The sequence below is a fragment of the Anomaloglossus baeobatrachus genome, chromosome 4, assembly GCF_048569485.1.
Source record: "Anomaloglossus baeobatrachus isolate aAnoBae1 chromosome 4, aAnoBae1.hap1, whole genome shotgun sequence".
Taxonomy (NCBI): domain Eukaryota; kingdom Metazoa; phylum Chordata; class Amphibia; order Anura; family Aromobatidae; genus Anomaloglossus; species Anomaloglossus baeobatrachus.
In genome coordinates, this window is record NC_134356.1 from 678,515,727 (window position 1) to 678,533,485 (window position 17,759).

Sequence of the window (17,759 nt, forward strand, 5' to 3'; positions counted from 1 at the left end):
TGGTACTGCAGGTCCCAGGGAAACCCAGCTTAGTGGATGAGCGCAGCCTGCGCCCATCAGAGTCACTGGCACCGACTCCTCTCATATCACCAGTACAGTCCATGGTGGGAATACGGCAGCGCCTGGTGACCAAAACAGAAGTCGCATCAGCAGACTCTGGTGAGGACCTGACAGTATACTACCCCTCTCCATAATATTCCCCCCACACTGACAATCTGTAAAATACTATCCCCCCCACACACAGGGTCCCCCTTTAAAAAGTACACACACACAGTACCCCACAAGCTGCATGCATACACAGTAACCACCACAGGCAAAACTGTGCCCCCTTTAACAATTGACCCTCAGTATCCCCCCTCATCCCCTCATCCATGGTAAGGCATTTAATCTTCGGCTCCTTGAGGAACCACTTACTTTTGCCCACGCCATCTCTGCCGCCTCTTTGCGTCTGTGCCAGCAGCAGTGTGATGAGGTCACAGAGTACTGACCTCATCACGCTGCTGCACACAGGGGATAGTGTGAGCTCCTCTGCTCCAGTCCCAGTGGCACAGTGCTCAGTGTATTCACATCTGAAACCAAATACATTTGAACATAGAAAACAGGGTACGGAGTCTGCAAGACATGTTTAGAGGTTACAGCAAACCCTTTGGTGGCCTGCAGGATGTATGTTTTCCAGGCCTGATAACAATAGCATCATCAAGCATTGGTGGTTCAGTGGTAGAATTCTTGCCTGCCACGCGGGAGGCCCGGGTTCGATTCCCGGCCAATGCAAGATCTGTTTTTCCCCACAGTTTTAAGGAAAATAATTTTCATTTATAGGACAGGTTTAATAAAATCCCTTTTAATTAGTAATCACTTTTTGCTACTATAACAGAGGCTATTTTAACCCCTTCATGACCTATGACATACTGGTACGTCATATTTTTAGGTCACTTAACAACTAATGTTCCTGCACTGTACCTCCACGATCACTGCCTGGTCACTGGCTGATCTTACAGCCTGGACCCGGCACTCACTGCCAGGAGTGGTCCCCGTTCCGCTCCTGGCAGATTAACCCCTCAAATGCTGCGATCAATGTGATCAGATGGCAGGGAGAGGAGTCACTTTCCTCTCCCTGGTACTCGGATTCCTGTAATGCGATTACAGGGACCCTATCACTGCCATGGCAACCCTGGCTCGTCACCATGACGGCCCTGGGTCACTCAGCTAGAAATCGCCTCACAGACCATGCTGTGTGCATTGTGTGTGAGGCAAAGTGGCTGAGCTATTGCTGCTGCAGCTACTACACTTATAATCCACCGCAGTGAATTATATCAGTGATCAGATCACTGAAAGTATCGTATAAAAGGACTAAGTAAAAAATAAAATTAAAAAACAAAGGTTAAAAGTATTAAAAACTTTTTAAGGAAAATAAGCAACAAAAAATGATTCCAATAAATATGTGTATCCATGTAAAAAAATGAAGCAAAAAAAATAGACATATTTGGTATTACCGCGGCCGTAACAACTCGCACTATAAAAATGTTTTGCAAGTTAATCCCTTTAATGAACACAGTAAAAAATAAAAATAAAAAAGTAGCAAAAACTGTCTTAAAGTGGCTGACCAAAAAAGTGTAATAAAACGCGATCAAAAAGTCATATATAGTATAAATAAAAATGGTACCTCTGAAAACATCATCTTGTCCCACAGAAACAAACTTCCAAACAACTCCATCATCATAAAATTAAAAAAGTTAAAGCTCGCAGAACACAAAAGTTTTTATGGTGTAAAAGAAGCAAAACATAAGTTATATAAATGTGGTTCACTGTAATCATACCGACCTGCAGAATAAAGCTTCATCACTTTTACAGCTCGGTGAACGGTGTAAAAAAGAAACAAACAAAAATTCATGAGTTGCCGTTTCATTTTGTTTCCATCTAACAAAAAGTGGAATAGAGAGTGATCAAAAATTATTATGTGGCAAAAAATGGAACCAATAAAAAGTCCAACTCATCCCTGAGAAAATTAGACCTCACATGATTTGGTTGGCAAAAAAATAAAAACTCTATAGCATTCAAAATTCCATGATGCGAAAAATCTTTATTTTGTAAAAAGTGTTTTTAGTGTGATAGTCGCCAAACCAAAAACGATATAAATCTGGTATCAATGTAATCGTACTGACATGAGGAATAAAGCAGCATAATCAACTATACCGCAAGGTGAATGGTGTAAAAAATAAATAAATAAAGCCAATTTTTCAAGCGCAATTAACTTATTAAAGAAATAAAGCCAATTTTTCAAGTGCAATTAAATTAATTCTGGCTCTCAAAGATCGGGGTACAGCGTGGCTCCTATTTATCCTGTGCTCTACGCTGAGCATTTACACCAGGATTATGTGTAAGGCCCCCTTCACACGTCCATCAAAATACACGCACGTGTGTTACGGGCCGTTCTTCGGGTCCGTGTCCCGTTTTTGTGTCCGTTTTTAAGGTCTGTGTGGCATCTGTTTGAACTGCGTATGCAAGCCGTGTGTCCGTGTGAAATGTCCATGTGTGATGTAACATGTCGTTGATACATACCCGCTGACAGCAAAGTCGCGCGCTGAGAATGAACTCGGGTGAACTTCACCCGACTTCATTGTCATACCGCGGCTCTGTCTGTGTCGCGTACTGATTAGCGGTCACCCGTGAAGGATTCACCGGTGACCGCTAATCTCCTGAGTGACTAAATTGAGCAGCGCGATTAGTGCTGCTGTCACTCAGGTTACCTGTGGCTACCTGGATCCTCCACTCGTGACCGCAACTCACCTGTGACTTCATCGCTGTCACTCGGGCGACTAGCTGTCACAGTTGGAGGATCCTGCGGTGGCCGCGAGTAACCTCAATGACAGCTCAGCTGATCGCGCTACTCACCTCAGTTTCTGCGTGGAGCTGTCAGGAGCGGCGGTGTCTTCTGCAGGTTCTGTCACCTTCATGTAGCAGAGCTGGAAGCGACGAGGGACCTCTGTGGATTACGCCAGATCTGGAGGGGTTTTTGGGGCTTAATAAATTGGTGAACACGGGTTTTTTGTAGTGTTTATTATTTCAAATAAAGGATTTTTTCACTGTGTGTGTTTATTTACTGTAACTTACAGATTTATCATTGGGGGTGTCTCATAGACGCCTGCAATGCTTAATCTAGGACTTATTGGCAGCTATGGGCTGCCAATAACTCCTTATTACCCCGATTGCCAGTGCACCAGGGCACATTGGGAAGAGCCGGGTAGAGTCCCAAAACTATCGCATCTAATGGATGCGGCAATTCTGGGTGGCTGCTGGCTGATATTGTTAGGCTGGGGGGCTCCCGATAACGTGGTGCTCCCCATCCTGAGAATACCAGCCTTCAGCCGTGTGGCTTTACCCTGGCTGTTATCAAAATGGGGGGGACCGCACGTCATTTTTTTAAAATTATTTATTTATTTTTTTGTCTGCACAGTATAGACCCGCCCACCAGCTGCTGTGATTGGTTGCAGTGAGACAGCTGTCACTCAGCGTGGGGGCATGTCTCACTGCAACCAATCATAGGCGCCGGTGGGCGGGGAAAGCAGGGAATACGAGATTGATTAATGAGCGGCCGGCTTTTTCAAAATGGTAAAAGCCGCCTGAGTTTATTTTACAGCTGTGCAGCGCCGCTCCGGTGATCGGGGATCGGTGAGTATGAGAGAGGGGGGAAACTGACCGACATGGACAGAGAGAGGGACAGACAAGACAGAGAGAGAGACAGAGACATAGAGAGACCGACCGACATACACAGAAATAGAAAGAATGACCGACATCGCTAGAAAAAAACACCAAACGGACACGGACCATAGGGAGATGCATACGTGTTTACTAACGTGTGCGCACATACCCATAGACTTTCATTGGGTCCATGTGTGCGTGCTCCGTGCAGAAAACGGACATGCTTCCGTTCAACACGGAAACACATACGGATCACGGACACGCACACACGGACATGATGAAATAACGCACGTGTGACCTCAAAGATAGATTAACATTGGTGCATGTTTGTCCATGTCTCCGGTATATACGGAAACGGAAAAAACACGCACGTGTTTCACGGACGTGTGAATGGGGCCTAAGACTGTGTGTCCACAATCAGAAAGAGCAGCGTTTTGGACACATCGTGTTTTCGCTGCATCCAAACCACTGCATTGTGCAGTACAAGCACAGTGGATGAATCTACAGAAATCCCATGCCCACTGTGCTTCTCTTCTCCATAGCATAAACTAACATGCGGTGCAAATTCCATAGATGCAGCATGTCAATTTATGCTGCCGAGATGCAAGTGTCCTTAGCTGAGAAAACAGAGAAAGTCAACAGCACCACAAACCCTGATATTGGGCATAGACAGCTGCGGTCTCCTGTGGAGAACACTTGCGTCTCCACGTGGGAAGACACATTGAATCCATGGATCATGGGCACGGACCCGAAATCTCTGAAAAACTTGATTCAAACAAAATTCCCAACAAAAAATTCACTGTAATGAAAAATCAAATGGCGCTCCTTCTCTCTTGAGCCCTGCAGTGCAGCCAAACAGTACTGTACAGTCACATCTAGGGTATTGCCACATTCAGGAGAAATTGTGCAACACATTATGAGACCTTTTGTACCTATTTCCCTTGTGAAAATTAGAAATCTGGGGTTAAAACAACATTTTAGTGGTAAAAATGTAATTATTTTTTGTTCACCGCCCAATAGTATAACATTTTGTGAAACACTTGTAGTGTCAATATGCTCACTGCACCACTGGCTGAATTCATTGAGGTGTGCTGTTTATAGAATGGGGTCACTTGTGGGGGCTTTCTGCTGTTCTGGCACTTCAGGGGCTCTGCCAATGTGACATGGCACCTGGACACTATTCCAACTAAATCTGCACTTTAATATGGCACTCCTTCCCTTCATCTCTTTGTACTACACATCAAAAGTAGTTTTTGACCACATATGGGGTACTGGCATACTCAGGAGAAAGTTTACAACAAATTGTATGGTTTAGTATCTCCCATTACCCTAGTGAATTTGAAAAATCTGGCTTTAAAACAACATTTTTGAGGTTAAAAATGTAGTTTTTCATTTTTACAGCTCAACGTTCTAAAATTCTGTGAAGCTCCCGAGGGTTCCAGGTGCTCACCAAACAGCTAGAAAAATTCCTTGAGGGGTTTCCAAAATGGGGTCACATATGGTGGAGCTCATCTGTTTAGGTACACCAGAGGCTTTACAAACACAACATGGCGTCTGTTAATGATTCGAGCCAATTTGCAGTCAAATGACTCTTCTTCCCTTCCGAGCCCTGCCGTGCACCCAAACAGTTGATTTCCACTACATATGAGATATCGGCGTACTCAGGAGAAACTGCACAGTAAATTTTATGGTGCATTTTTTCCTGATACTCTTGTGAAAAAAGGTACCTGGTTGAAGTAACAATTTTGTGGTAAAAATGTATTTTTTTATTTTCACATCTCAACGTTATAAAATTTTGTGAAGCCCCCAAAGGTTCAAGGTGCTCACCAAACATCTAAATAAATTGCTTCAAAGGTCTAGTTTCCAAAATGGGTTTATTTGTGGGGAACTATACTGTTTAGACACCTCAGGGGGTCTCCAAATGTGACATGGAGTCCACTAATTATGCCAGCTAATTTTGCTTTCAAAAATTCAAATGGTGCTCCTTCCCTTCCGAGCCCTGCTGTGAGATGTAGCAGAGCTAGATGTGTTGTCGTGGGACCTCATGTGGATTACACCAGAACTGCAGGGTGTTGGGGGTTAATAAAGTGGTTAAGGAGGGTGTGTGTTTTGTACTTTATTCCAAATAAAGGATTTTTCTCTGTGTGTGTGATTAATTATATTCACTTACAGGCTTATGATGCCTGTCCCATCACAAACCTAGGGCTTTGTAGCAGCTGAGCGCTGCTACTAACCCCTTATTACCCCAATTGGCAATGCATCAGGCCAACGGGAAGGGCCTTTATCGCACCAGTATTGTCACATCTAATAGATGCGTCAAAACTGGGCGGCAGGGGGCTGAGAATACCAGCCCCCAGCCGGCGTTATCATGGCTGGGGATGAAAATTGGGGAGAACTGCATGTTGGTTTTTTTTTTGACTATTTGTTTGAATAAAAAAAAATAGAGTCACACTTGCGAGGGATACACTGCTTTCCCCGCCCACCGGCCATACTGCCGCCTGTGATTGGGTGCAGTCAGCTGACACGCTGACACTCAGGCTGGGGGCATGTCTAACTGCAACCAATTACACGCACCGGTGGGCGGGCAAAGTAGTGAATATTACAATGTCAGCTCCGGAAGGGCAAAGCGTGACCTGGAAGGAGTTTTGCCACCATGACACAACCTCGATGAGTACACCGCGCTTGCTCCTACTTCCCAGCCCCTCGACAAACGTTTTTAATCTTCAGATTCCAGTCTCCATTTACTTATATGGGCACCGGATTCTGGAGCGGATCGGAGTCTTTTTAAAATCTGGCAGTGATCTGTCGGTCCTGGTTTTTGGGGAGTTCGATCAGCTCTAGTCCCTAATAAAAATGATTTTGTAAATTTTGTTGGAAAAATGAGAAATTGCTGATGAACTTTGAACACTTCTAACTTCCTAACAAAAAAATTATGTTTCAAATATTGCGCTGATGTAAAGTGGACATGTGGGAAATGTTATTTATTAACTAGTTTTTGTGATATAACTTTCAGATTTATAGGCATAAAATGTCAAAGTTTGAAAATTGCAAATTTTTTGACAAATTTACAGGTTTTTTTACACATAAACACAAAAAATATCTGCCTAAATTTACAACCATCATGAATTACAATATGTCAAAAAAACAATGTCAGAATCACCGGGATCCATTGAAGTGTTCCAGAGTTATAACTTTATAAATTGACACTAATCAGAATTGTAAAAAATCGTCTGGTCAGAAGAGTGTTTTAAGGCCCGGGGAGAAGGTGTTAAGCAAGTTCCTCCCGTGAACACCAGAACATTTTTCATGTTTCCATCCTTTAAGGTTTATCGTGAGAACATGAGGCGCCTTCTCCCCCCAGTCTTCTGTCTTCTTCTACAACACTTTCCTCTGACTGAAATCCACTGCCCTGGGTGAAGACGGCTGTCTAGTTGGAATTTTCATTGACTCTGAATTCTGGCAAAAACGGACAACACTTGGACGGCATCTGAATCCTATTTTTTCCCCAGATCTATAGACTTTCACTGCCAAATTTTATTGGCACCTACATTGGACGCGTCTCTGTGATTTTGTGCAATCTGCTCAGTCTACAAGCAATCACAGACGCGTGAACAACCCCCATAGATTATCATGGAGATCAGTGTTATTAATGCTTATAGCACTCGTGCATGACGTGAATGAGCCCCAAGGCCGCACTAATGCCCTGTAAAGAGACAGAAATCTTTTGGATAAATTGTTACCTTCCTTGGCTATGAGCTAAAAGAACACAAGACTATTGATCAGCTGTGGATCTTCGAGTTTGCTGGGTTCGGCCATACTTGGAAAAAAAAAATTCAGTTTGGGGATCAGACTTCACCTGAACTTGACCCCATAAAAGTCAATAGGGACCCAAATTTCAGTACTAAAGAATCGCTGTAAAATGGTCGTGGCAAGGGCTAGGAAGCAGCAAATGGATGGACAATGGGGGTAAGAACAGGACAGTTATATACATACTGTGTTTCCCCACAGATAATACAGCAGTCAGACTTTTTTCAGGGCCTGCTCATTGAACTACATGAATATTCACTGATTGACATGGAAATCTGGTAGTGAGTACAACGGTGGTTACGATGGTACCATGGGAATTACCAGCTGTGACTGGCTGCCGGATTGCCAGACTACTCTGCTGCCATGTCACGCAATCTGACAGTCCAGAAATCCAGCAGTAAGTTCAGCGGCAATCACAGTTGGTACTGTGGGCGCTCAAGGCTGTGAACTCCAGTGAACTGAGTGACATCACCACTTTTCACAGGGAATGTTTGGTGAATGCAGCATCAGAACAAACATTAGTACACGGATGCAGCACCAGAACCAACGTTAGTAGATGAATACACAGCCAGAACCACTGTCAGTACATTAATATAGTGTTAGATACACCATACGTTATGAATGAAGCATCAGAACCACCGTCAGTACAAGAATGCAGTGTCAGAATCTCCATCAGTACTAGAATGCAGTGTCAGAAACACCATCAATACAGGAATACAGCATCAGAACCACCATCAGCACAGGAATGCAATGTCAGAACAACCATCAGTGCATGAACACCAGGCCAGAACCACTGTCAGTACATGAATGCAGCATCAGAACCTAGTCAGTACATGAATACAGTGCCAGACCCACCATAAGTGCATGAATGCAGTCACAAAAACATTATCAGTATATGAATGCAGCACCAGAACCACTGTCAGTACATGACTAAATCACCAAGCAGAAAAGTTCAGAAATAAAAATTAACATCCATGTACCTTATAGATGATATCTTCTCTGATTGGAGTCATTCTCATCCCTTTTCCCTCCATGCCACTATGAAATTCATGGCTACAGGTTATCTCCATCTTCCCTCCTCTCCATCTTCAGCAGCATTTCTTGAAATGGTGCCCTTAAACATTAGGAGTATCATTACACCGCTCCAGAAATAAAAGTATCTCCCATACTGTGCCCCTGTATAAATAATTGCTGTGCTTCCTGCACAAAATATTCTCCACACACAGTCCACCTCTCCGTAATATTCCCTCCACAATGTCCCTCTCCATAATATCCCCTCCACACTGCACCTCTGTAAAATATCCACCCCACACACACACACACACACACACTCTCCTCTCCAAAATACACACACACAGTAACCTGCACAGGCAAAACTGTGACCCCTTTCACAAACATCCATCCATTATGTGCCCTCAAAGTAACCTCCTTTATCCACAATAAGGAATTTGATCTTTTGTTCTTTGATGTAACGCTTACTTTCACCCTCGCAGTCTCAGCTGCCTTTGTGCGTCTGTGCCAGCATCAGTGTGATGAGGTCACAGAGTATTGATGTCATCATGCTGCTGCACACAGAGGCCGGGGATGGTGGAAGCTAATTTGCTGCTCTGCGTCAGTTTCAGCGGCACAGTGCTCAAATGTGCTCACATTAAATGTATTCATGTCTGAAAGATGTGATTACATGATTACATCTGAAAATAGAAAGCAAAGAGCCATGTCTGCAGGACAGGTCTAGGGCTAAAGCAACCCCTTTAGATGTATGTTTTAGAGGCCTAATATCGGTCAAGACATAAATTGGTGGTTCGGTGGTAGAATTCTCAACTGCCACGCGGGAGGCCCGGGTCTGATTACCAGCCAATGCAAGGTAAGTTTTGCTTTATATTTCCACTCCTACAAGACAGGGTTAATAAAATGCTATCTAATTACTAATCTTTTTCATTTCTCCATCCTATCTGACTTATCCTAAGAATGTGAGGCCTATTCTCCCCCAGTCTTCTGTCTGGTGAAGAAGGCCTTCTAGTTGGAGTTTCCATTGACTCTGAATTTTGGCATTTTCCCAATAGGAGGCATCAGAAAGAGGACAGACATCTTTGATTCTGTAGCTTATGACATCAAGTGTTAACCTTCTGAAGGAAGGTTTCAATATGGATGGTCGATGGCCTACATACACTTTTTTGCTCAAGTTAATCATGTCCCTTTATAAACCTCTCATCAAATGTAATTCTTTTCACCTTTCTTCCTAGTTAAGTCTCGGTTTTGTGCTTTTCTTCGTACCTTGTACTTTTTCCCATGTACGTCAGTGATTTTTTCTTACGAGAAAATCAGTCCGAGTTTCTTCAGTGTTTTGATTAGAGTTTCATCAGAGATTATTCAGAGAAAAAAAATGTTTCCCAAGCTTCTACTCTCTATCAGTCCATGAAAAACGGAGAACACTTGGACGGCATCTGAGAGCTGTCCTATATTTTCCCCAGATCTAAAGACTTTGATTGCCAAATTCATCTCTTGGGTAAATTGTTACCTTGCTTGGCCACGAGCAAAACAAACACAACACCTGTTATTAAAATTTGTTTTTGAAACAGAAAACCAGAATTACATGTCAGTGCATTTCGAAGACATCGAATGAGAGGGAATTCCCTCTTATAACTTTGTAATATTTCAGGGGAACACAACTATTGTCTTCTGGTAGAGTAACCTCAGGAGGACACGGGGACATCGAAGTCTCATTGAAAGTGTTAGAGGCAATAAAAGTATTGTAGACTCTCGAGAGCTGGAGAAGTGTGTCTTTCCCAGGAACACACTTCACATCACAATAAAGAGGTGACACTATCTCCATAATTTGAGGTTCCTTGTTAATTTCACACATCACCATGGGAAAAACTCAACTCCTCATCTCCCGGACACAGGGAGTCCTTATCGGAGATGATATTTACTTGTTACCTGTTTTACACATCATACCTGATGGGTAAATTTCTTCTCTCATGCCCAGTGATGTGCAAATCTGACCAAAATTCAATTGTGCAGTCCACATAAATTTGGCCAGGAAATTCAATGTACATCGAAACTATTACATTAAAATAGAATATTTCCTGTTATACTTTGTTATCCCTCCAGAACCAAAAGCATAACAAAGCATAACAAAATGTACTGCTCTAGAAAAAATGATACTCACCTCATCATTTCATAGCTTCTGTGCACAGGGCCGCCATCAGGGCATGACAACCATGATTGGTGTATGGGGTCCGGTGAAGAAGGGGTCCATGCCAGAGCTTGGGGTAATTACTTAGCTTTATTGAGCCCTGGGACCCCCTCTTGACTGGGCCCCTGTCATAACCATATATGAGGGGGTCCAGCGGTGTCACTTTGGCTAGAACACATCGCTAAGTTGCAGGCGAAGTGCTTCAAGGGCATTACATGCAAATTAACCATGTCCTGGAGGCAGAATCAGTGCGGCAGAGCAGGGTGCCAGCGCGTCATCCCGTGGCCCAGTGTGCAGCAGTATGATGAGGTCATCAATCAGAGACTCCATCGCACTGCTGCAGGCAAGCAAGGCAGAGCCGCGGAGGTGGCAAGGACGCAGAAGCTGACAGGGAAAGCCGGTAAGTGCTCATTAAGCTGCAGACAGGAGCAGGACAATCGGTGGGGGGTGGTAGGGCTCGCCCCAGTCCCTGCTTTGCTTCAGCTGGATGTGTGTCGGAAGGTGCACATTCAGCTGAATTGCATCGCTGCTCAGAGAGGACGACGTGTGATGTGGGAGCCGGGGATGGTGAGTAAAATGTTTACTGTGAATATATATATACAGTGCCTTGCGAAAGTATTTGGACCCTTTGAATTTTTCAACCTTTTCCCACTTTTCAGACTTCAAACATAAAGATAAAAATGTTAATGTTCTGGTGAAGAATCAACAACAAGTGGGACACAATTATTGTGAAGTTGAACGAAATGTGTTGCTTATTTTAAACTTTTTAAAAAAATAAATAACTGAAAATTGGGACGTGCAATATTATTCATCCCCCTTAAGTTAATACTTTGTAGTGCCACCTTTTGCTGGGATTACAGCTGCAAGTCGCTTGGGGTATGTGTCTGTGATGTGATAATGATAATGATGTGATAATACTTTATTAGGGACAAAAGTGTCATTATTCAACCACAAGAGGCCGCTGTTTCTCAGCACAGATGAAAGACTGCAATAGGGAGCTCAGATGGGGGCGGAGCTACAGGCTAATAAAAAAGTACATCACAGGAAGTAGAGCGGTGGCCATCTTGAAAGTGGTTGGCAGTTGGCAGTGAATGAACTCAGAGACAGAGGATGTGCAGAAGAGCGAAGAGATAATATTTGCAAGAAGAAATCTTTCATCTTGACCAGAGCTGTGACAGAGCAGAGCAGACCGTGACTGTATCCGAATCCTTACCAGATGGGAGAAGATTGCTAAAAGGACGCTGTCGTGAATTTGATAGGACCTTGTCAAGGAGACAAGCCATAGTTACAAACAGTATTGCTCATCTGTTGGAGAGATCTCTCATCTGATTGTGTACTTCAGACATATTGTCCAGAGCAGACCCGCGTCGGTAAGATAAGTAAGGCCCACGGCGCCATTGCAGTGGGTAACCGTGCACGCACCTCACATCAGTTTGGCGCCAGAATATTTGAGACTGAGGTAGGGCCTGAAGATAGTTTAGGTATGCATAGTAACCTTGTCAGGCCACAGTTACTGCACAATCACCGTTTGGGACCATCGTTTCCATGACTGCATCATCTAATTCTTTACCATCGAGGCTTCTCTGTGGATCATAACGACCTCACACCTGGATGTTGCTAAGATACATGGTGATTTCTGTATGCAAGGTATCGATTCGTATTGAATTGATGATGCCTTACAAATTGTAATTCACTTGTTTTCTCTATCTCGTTCCGTTTTCGAGATAAAAATGCTAACTCCGGTGTTTTCCACCAGGTGGTGCTATAGGTGGTTTCATTGCATAGCACATGGATACTTTACTCTACCTAGACACAACTTCTATTCCTATAGCCGTTCTCAAGGTAATGGCGGTGGACAGGATATGAGTGGACACACTGTATACAGGGTGAGTCCCCACATAGACTTTATATATACAGTATGTGTGGCGCCCCTGAGGCTTCTGGCACCACAGGGTACTGCACCCCCATTAGGGTGTAGTACTTATTCCAGGTTCAGTGAAGGTTGATGCCGGTTTCCACCACCATACAGAAACAGTGAGTTGCCCTCCCTAATGGGGACCGGGCCAGGGTCGGATCACAGTAGGGGGTCACTACAGCGGTGGGTTTACAGGACGCAACTGCACCAAGGGCTCCCCAGATCCACTAGACTGGGGACTTAGAGTCAGGGAGAAGCAACCACCAGGGGGAGTGTGGAGCACAGTGGGAAGAGCAGGTTGACCTAGTGAGAGTAGTGAACCAGCCGGTGGCAGCGGCTGAGAGCAACAGCTCAGAACACACAACACCATGACAACAGTGAGTTCAGCTTCAGACACAGAGCAGAGCGGACATGCCGCGCGCAGCTCTGTGGCCAGGGTGTTCAACACAGTCTCTGGGGTGAAGCAGGGCAGCTGCTTCCACAGGACTGGAACTGTCGGGATACAGAATCCTAGGGCAGGCATACTTCAAGTTGTCTACCAACTCTGCAAGGGTCGCGGGGAACGACTAGAATAGTCACTGGACCTGTCCCACGAGTCTGCAGCAAATAGAATATAGGATCCGGGGTTGAGAACCGGCCCCATAACGGAACCGCACTATCAGCATACAGAACGGGACACTTTACTGACACCGGGAACCTCCAGTGCTTCACCCCATGGGGGTCTGATATTTAGCGCATCAAAGGAGTAAAGGGCTCACAGGCTGACACATACACTGGACTTGACCTTTCACGGATCTGGGATCGGCTGGCAGAGAACGGTACCCTGGCCAGTGCATAAAAGACTTGCGAGTAAAAAGACCTGAAACCGCAGCCCCTGTTTCTGCCTCTCCTTTAAATCGGCGTCATCGCCCAGCGCTGCGGCGCCATTGGGGACTACCACTATCCCCGTCATCCTCCCCGTGGTAATCCCGCTCTGCCTGTGGGGAGCGACACCATCCCGGCTGCACCTAATATCTGCCCCGGTGAGAGACACTGCAGCGGCGACCCCCATCCCTGACCGCATACCACAGGTGGCATCATGATTGCCTTAAAAACTTTCCTAAACCTCCGTCCTCCCTGCCACCCTCCTATGCTCCTTCCTGTATGCCTCGGGGCAATGGAACAGGTCCAAGCCACCCCATGACGACGCAGAGGATCTGTACCATCAGCCACAGGGGTGCTCGATGAGGTTGACACTGTAATAGTCACATTATACTGTTGTCCATAATCGATGTAAAATGGACAATTTGCTGAATCTTCGCTTACATGGTTAATATATGAAAACTTTGCCCATGGCGCCTATAGTTTTACCTAGTTGTCATGGTGTATGTTCGTAAAGTGCGGCAGAAAATTAGACAGCATCTTGTTGACCTGCTCCACCTGACCAAAGGACTGGGTATAGTAAGCATACAAGAAGTCCATAGAAACATTCAAAAGTTTGCAAGTAGCTCTCCAGCACTTGCTTGTGAATACGTTGCCTCTGTTGGAAACAATGTGAAGATGGAAGATGTGCTAGACGAACTTCTCAGTGACCTGGCTTGCAGATGGTAGATGAGTCAAGTAAAGTAGGCCATTTTCGAGAATTGGTCCACTACTAGAGATCACCAGACCCGTAGATGTTCGATTTTGGACATTAGAAAAAAGTTTGGTTTGGAAACTGGATTTGACCCCGCATGCTGAACCCCATACAAGTTAATAAAAACCAGAACTTCTGTGCTGAAAAATGTCCGTAAAATGGTCATAGTAAGGGATAGGAGCCTTTATGAGTGTAGCAGTCACAATACAGAATTTTAAAAGAATGTATGAGTCCCTCCTTTATGTCTATGTTTATGTAATACAGGGTGTGTCAGAATTCCTCTTCCTTCTCAATTCTGCCAGTTCTTGCATTGTCTGCTTTTTGAGGTTCAGAGTCCCTCCTTTATAAATGACACAGGATATGTCTGGCCATGTCACACACATCACATGCCAGATAATGTAGTGAAATGTTAAAAATATGTGCCGCCCCCATGCCGGCAGCCGGGCTGCTCGGATCGGGATCCGCGGTGTGGCTCGAGGGATCTCCGGACCCGGAGGTCTTGCGGACACTTCAAATAAAAAGGGAAATTGGTTGTATATGGAATTTTCTATATTGTCCGTGATGCCACCCATGGCGTGTGGTAAGATGGGGTACCACCGCTGCTGTTAGGGAGCACCCAGGGTGTTGGGATGGCAGCTAGTTGTTTTAACCCTCCGTGGGTAGGGATGGATGCCCCGGGGCCCAGTGTTGTCGTGCTGAGGATGGTGGCTGCAGGGGCCGGCGTGCCCAGTCGGACTGGGGGATGTTAGTGTACTCACAGTCAAAGAAATCACACAAGTCTAGCGGTAAACCAAGGTGCCAGTGGCCGGCCGCCGCGGCCGGGCGTATTCTGGTCCCTCACCCGGGGTGATGGTCTGTGTCACTTTCCTCTGCACGGTTTTAGTTCTCTTTGGACTTCCCGGTGTGGAACACGGAAGTCCGCTCCCAGAACTACGGGTGGGAGCCTTGCCTGCAGACGCTGACCCGTGGGATCTAAAGGGACCCTGGCGGATGCCCTATCCCCCGAGGTGGGCTGCTGGTCTGCTCTTTTGGGACTTTGGGTGAGACAGGACCTATAATCCTGTCCTCAACTGGTAAATTAACAAAGCCGTTGGTTCAGGGCATTGCTTCAGGGTCCAGGTACCCCCTCTGTGCACGGTTTCTGGGTCGGTTCTCTGGTGACGGTTCCGGCGGGCTCCTACCCTGTCCCAGTCCACCTCGGATCTCCGGCAGCTGTCTTCCCGTCTCCTGACAAAAACGGACCACCGTTTGCCAAGTAGCCAGCACGCCGGGGCTCCAACCCCGACGCCTTTCCTCTCTGGCTTTCACTGAACTTCCTCCTCTCAACTCCTCCACTCCACTGGACTGACACCTTTCCCCCCGAACTACAACTTCCAACTACTGCTTTTCCCGCCCCGGGTTCTCCAGACCCCTTGGTGGGCGTTCACCATCCGCCTGGTCCCGTCCACTGGTGTGCCTTTCCTACCCTGGGGGGAGTGACTAGGGTTTGGTTGGCTAGATGTAACCCTGTGTGGGATGGTGTTATGCAGCGGCCTATACTGTGTGACTGCCTGGTTTTACCAGGGCGTCACAAATGCACGCTATTTAGGAGAACTAAATCACCTCTTTAATTCATTGTATATATATTAAAATGAAAATGTGGTTTATCTAATATTGATTTCTGTATGTTTGTATTTCTAATATTTTTGAATGTTTTATCTCTTTGATATATAAAGTGAGCACTATTTTGATGGTTCTGTATGTAGATCCGGCTCAGATGAGGTGTGTATAGGTATATATATCCCCTTGGCTACTCATTTTGATTATGTTGCTTATGAATAAGGAGTCTACTTTCTCCGAAAAACGTCAAGCGTAAATATATTCTGCACTTGGTTGGAACTACCTTTTTTATGAATTTTGAATAAAGAATTTTTTTATTACGTCGGTGCTGGATCTTCTCTCCTCCCCTCCTCCTCTTTATGTGGCTACTACTATAGACTGGGAGTTAGGAGGACTATTACTCTAGACTACTGTGTCGCCCGGGGACCAGGGAGTACTCAGATCCGGGCCACAGAGTCACTTCTGTGAGTATCACGGTGGCGTGACCCGGTCTGTGATCCCAGGCTCCACAGTAAAAGGGGATTTGGTAAGGGAGATTGTTCGTGACGCCACCCATGGTTGTGGTGAGGTTGGAACACCACCGCTGCTCTGGACGGGGATCCCGGGAGCGATGGTATGGAGCAGCTAGATGTTATTTCTCCCCTCCGTGGGCAGGGGGTTGGCTGTCCCGGGGCCCGGTGATGGGGTAAGCAGGGAGCAGGGCGCAGTGCTGCGGTGCGGTGCCTGAGGGCACGGGCGTACTCACAAGTAGTTCACACAGAGTCACTGGTAACTAGGAATTGCCGGTGTCCGCAGCCTTCGGTACGGGGGTGTTAGTGTCCCACACACGGTGCAGCAGCTCCTGTTGTTCTTTCCCTGCAGCAGGTGCCTTTCTCTCCACTCTCTTCCTCTTTCTCCTCAGCCGGGAACGGGGAATCCACTCCCCTGTAGTGATCCGGGTCACCCTAGGTACCGAGGGGCCACTACCCTGCTCCGGCTACCTCTGGCCCCTTCCTCACTACGGCCTGTCCCGGCCCTCTCGGAGCACGCTTCACTTTCAGCCTGGGAGCTACAACTCCAGACTTCTCTTCTCTCTGTCTCTCCAAACACTCTGCTCCAGCCCCTCCCCTCTGCTCTGCTTTTCTCTTACACTGGGGGCTGTGGTTAGTCCTGCTGCACCGGTGTGAGATCAGATTACCAAGGAGGATTAACTCTTTCTGTGACAACCGGGCTTTGCCAGGGCGTCACACTAGTATGTAGAGCTCAGTATGAAAAGGGGCAGTATGTGAGGCTCAGTATGGAGATCAGTAATAAGGGGGGCTCAGTATGGAACGAGGACAGTGTGTGGTGCTCAGAATGGAAAAAGGCCAGCATGTGGTGCTCAGCAAGGAAAAGATTCAGCATGGGGGGCACAGTATGGAAAGACTCAATGCAAAGGGCTTATAATGGAGAGGGGTATTGTAGGGGGCTCAGTATGGAACAAGAGCAGTGTGTGGGGCTCAGTATGGAAAAGAGGCAGCATTTGGCACTCCGAATGAAGAGAGCCAGTATGAGGTGTTCAGTGGGGAGAGAATGGGGGAAAGCATGGTGTAGGGACAATGTGTGTCATACATAATAATTGAGACAGAAAAGTGTGTGGAGTATAATACATAAGGGAGGACAGTGTGGCTTTTTAGTTCATAAGGGGATAGTGTGACGGTCACAGTACACAATAGGGCAGACAGTGTAGTGGTTATAGTATACAAGGGGGAACAGTGCGGTGGTAATATTTTATAGGAGAGGATAGTGTGGACCATCCTCAGCATAGAGACACTGGGCCCCGGGGCATCCATCCCTACCCACAGAGGGGTTAACATCTGTGGCGCCCTGGACTAGCCAGGTAGCCACAGACAAAACACACACACACCCCCACCCCCCAGACAGTTACATTAGTCAGACACAAAACCCTT

General features: G+C 46.0%; 1 long non-coding RNA gene and 1 other non-coding gene across 3 annotated transcripts in view; both read left to right on the forward strand.

Moving 5' to 3' along the window:
- The window catches only part of LOC142302117 (uncharacterized), a 76,061-nt gene that overhangs the window by 42,547 nt on the left and 15,755 nt on the right, over positions 1–17,759 (forward strand). Inside the window, exon 1 of one of the 2 annotated variants that reach the window (XR_012752934.1) lies at positions 9,295–9,370. The exons of the other annotated variant lie outside the window; for it this stretch is intronic. This is a non-coding gene — a long non-coding RNA (uncharacterized LOC142302117). Of the gene's footprint in view, positions 1–9,294; positions 9,371–17,759 lie in introns of those variants that run through there. 2 annotated transcript variants of the gene reach the window in all.
- Positions 701–771, forward strand: TRNAG-GCC (transfer RNA glycine (anticodon GCC)). The gene has a single exon. It is a non-coding gene; the product is annotated as a tRNA-Gly (tRNA).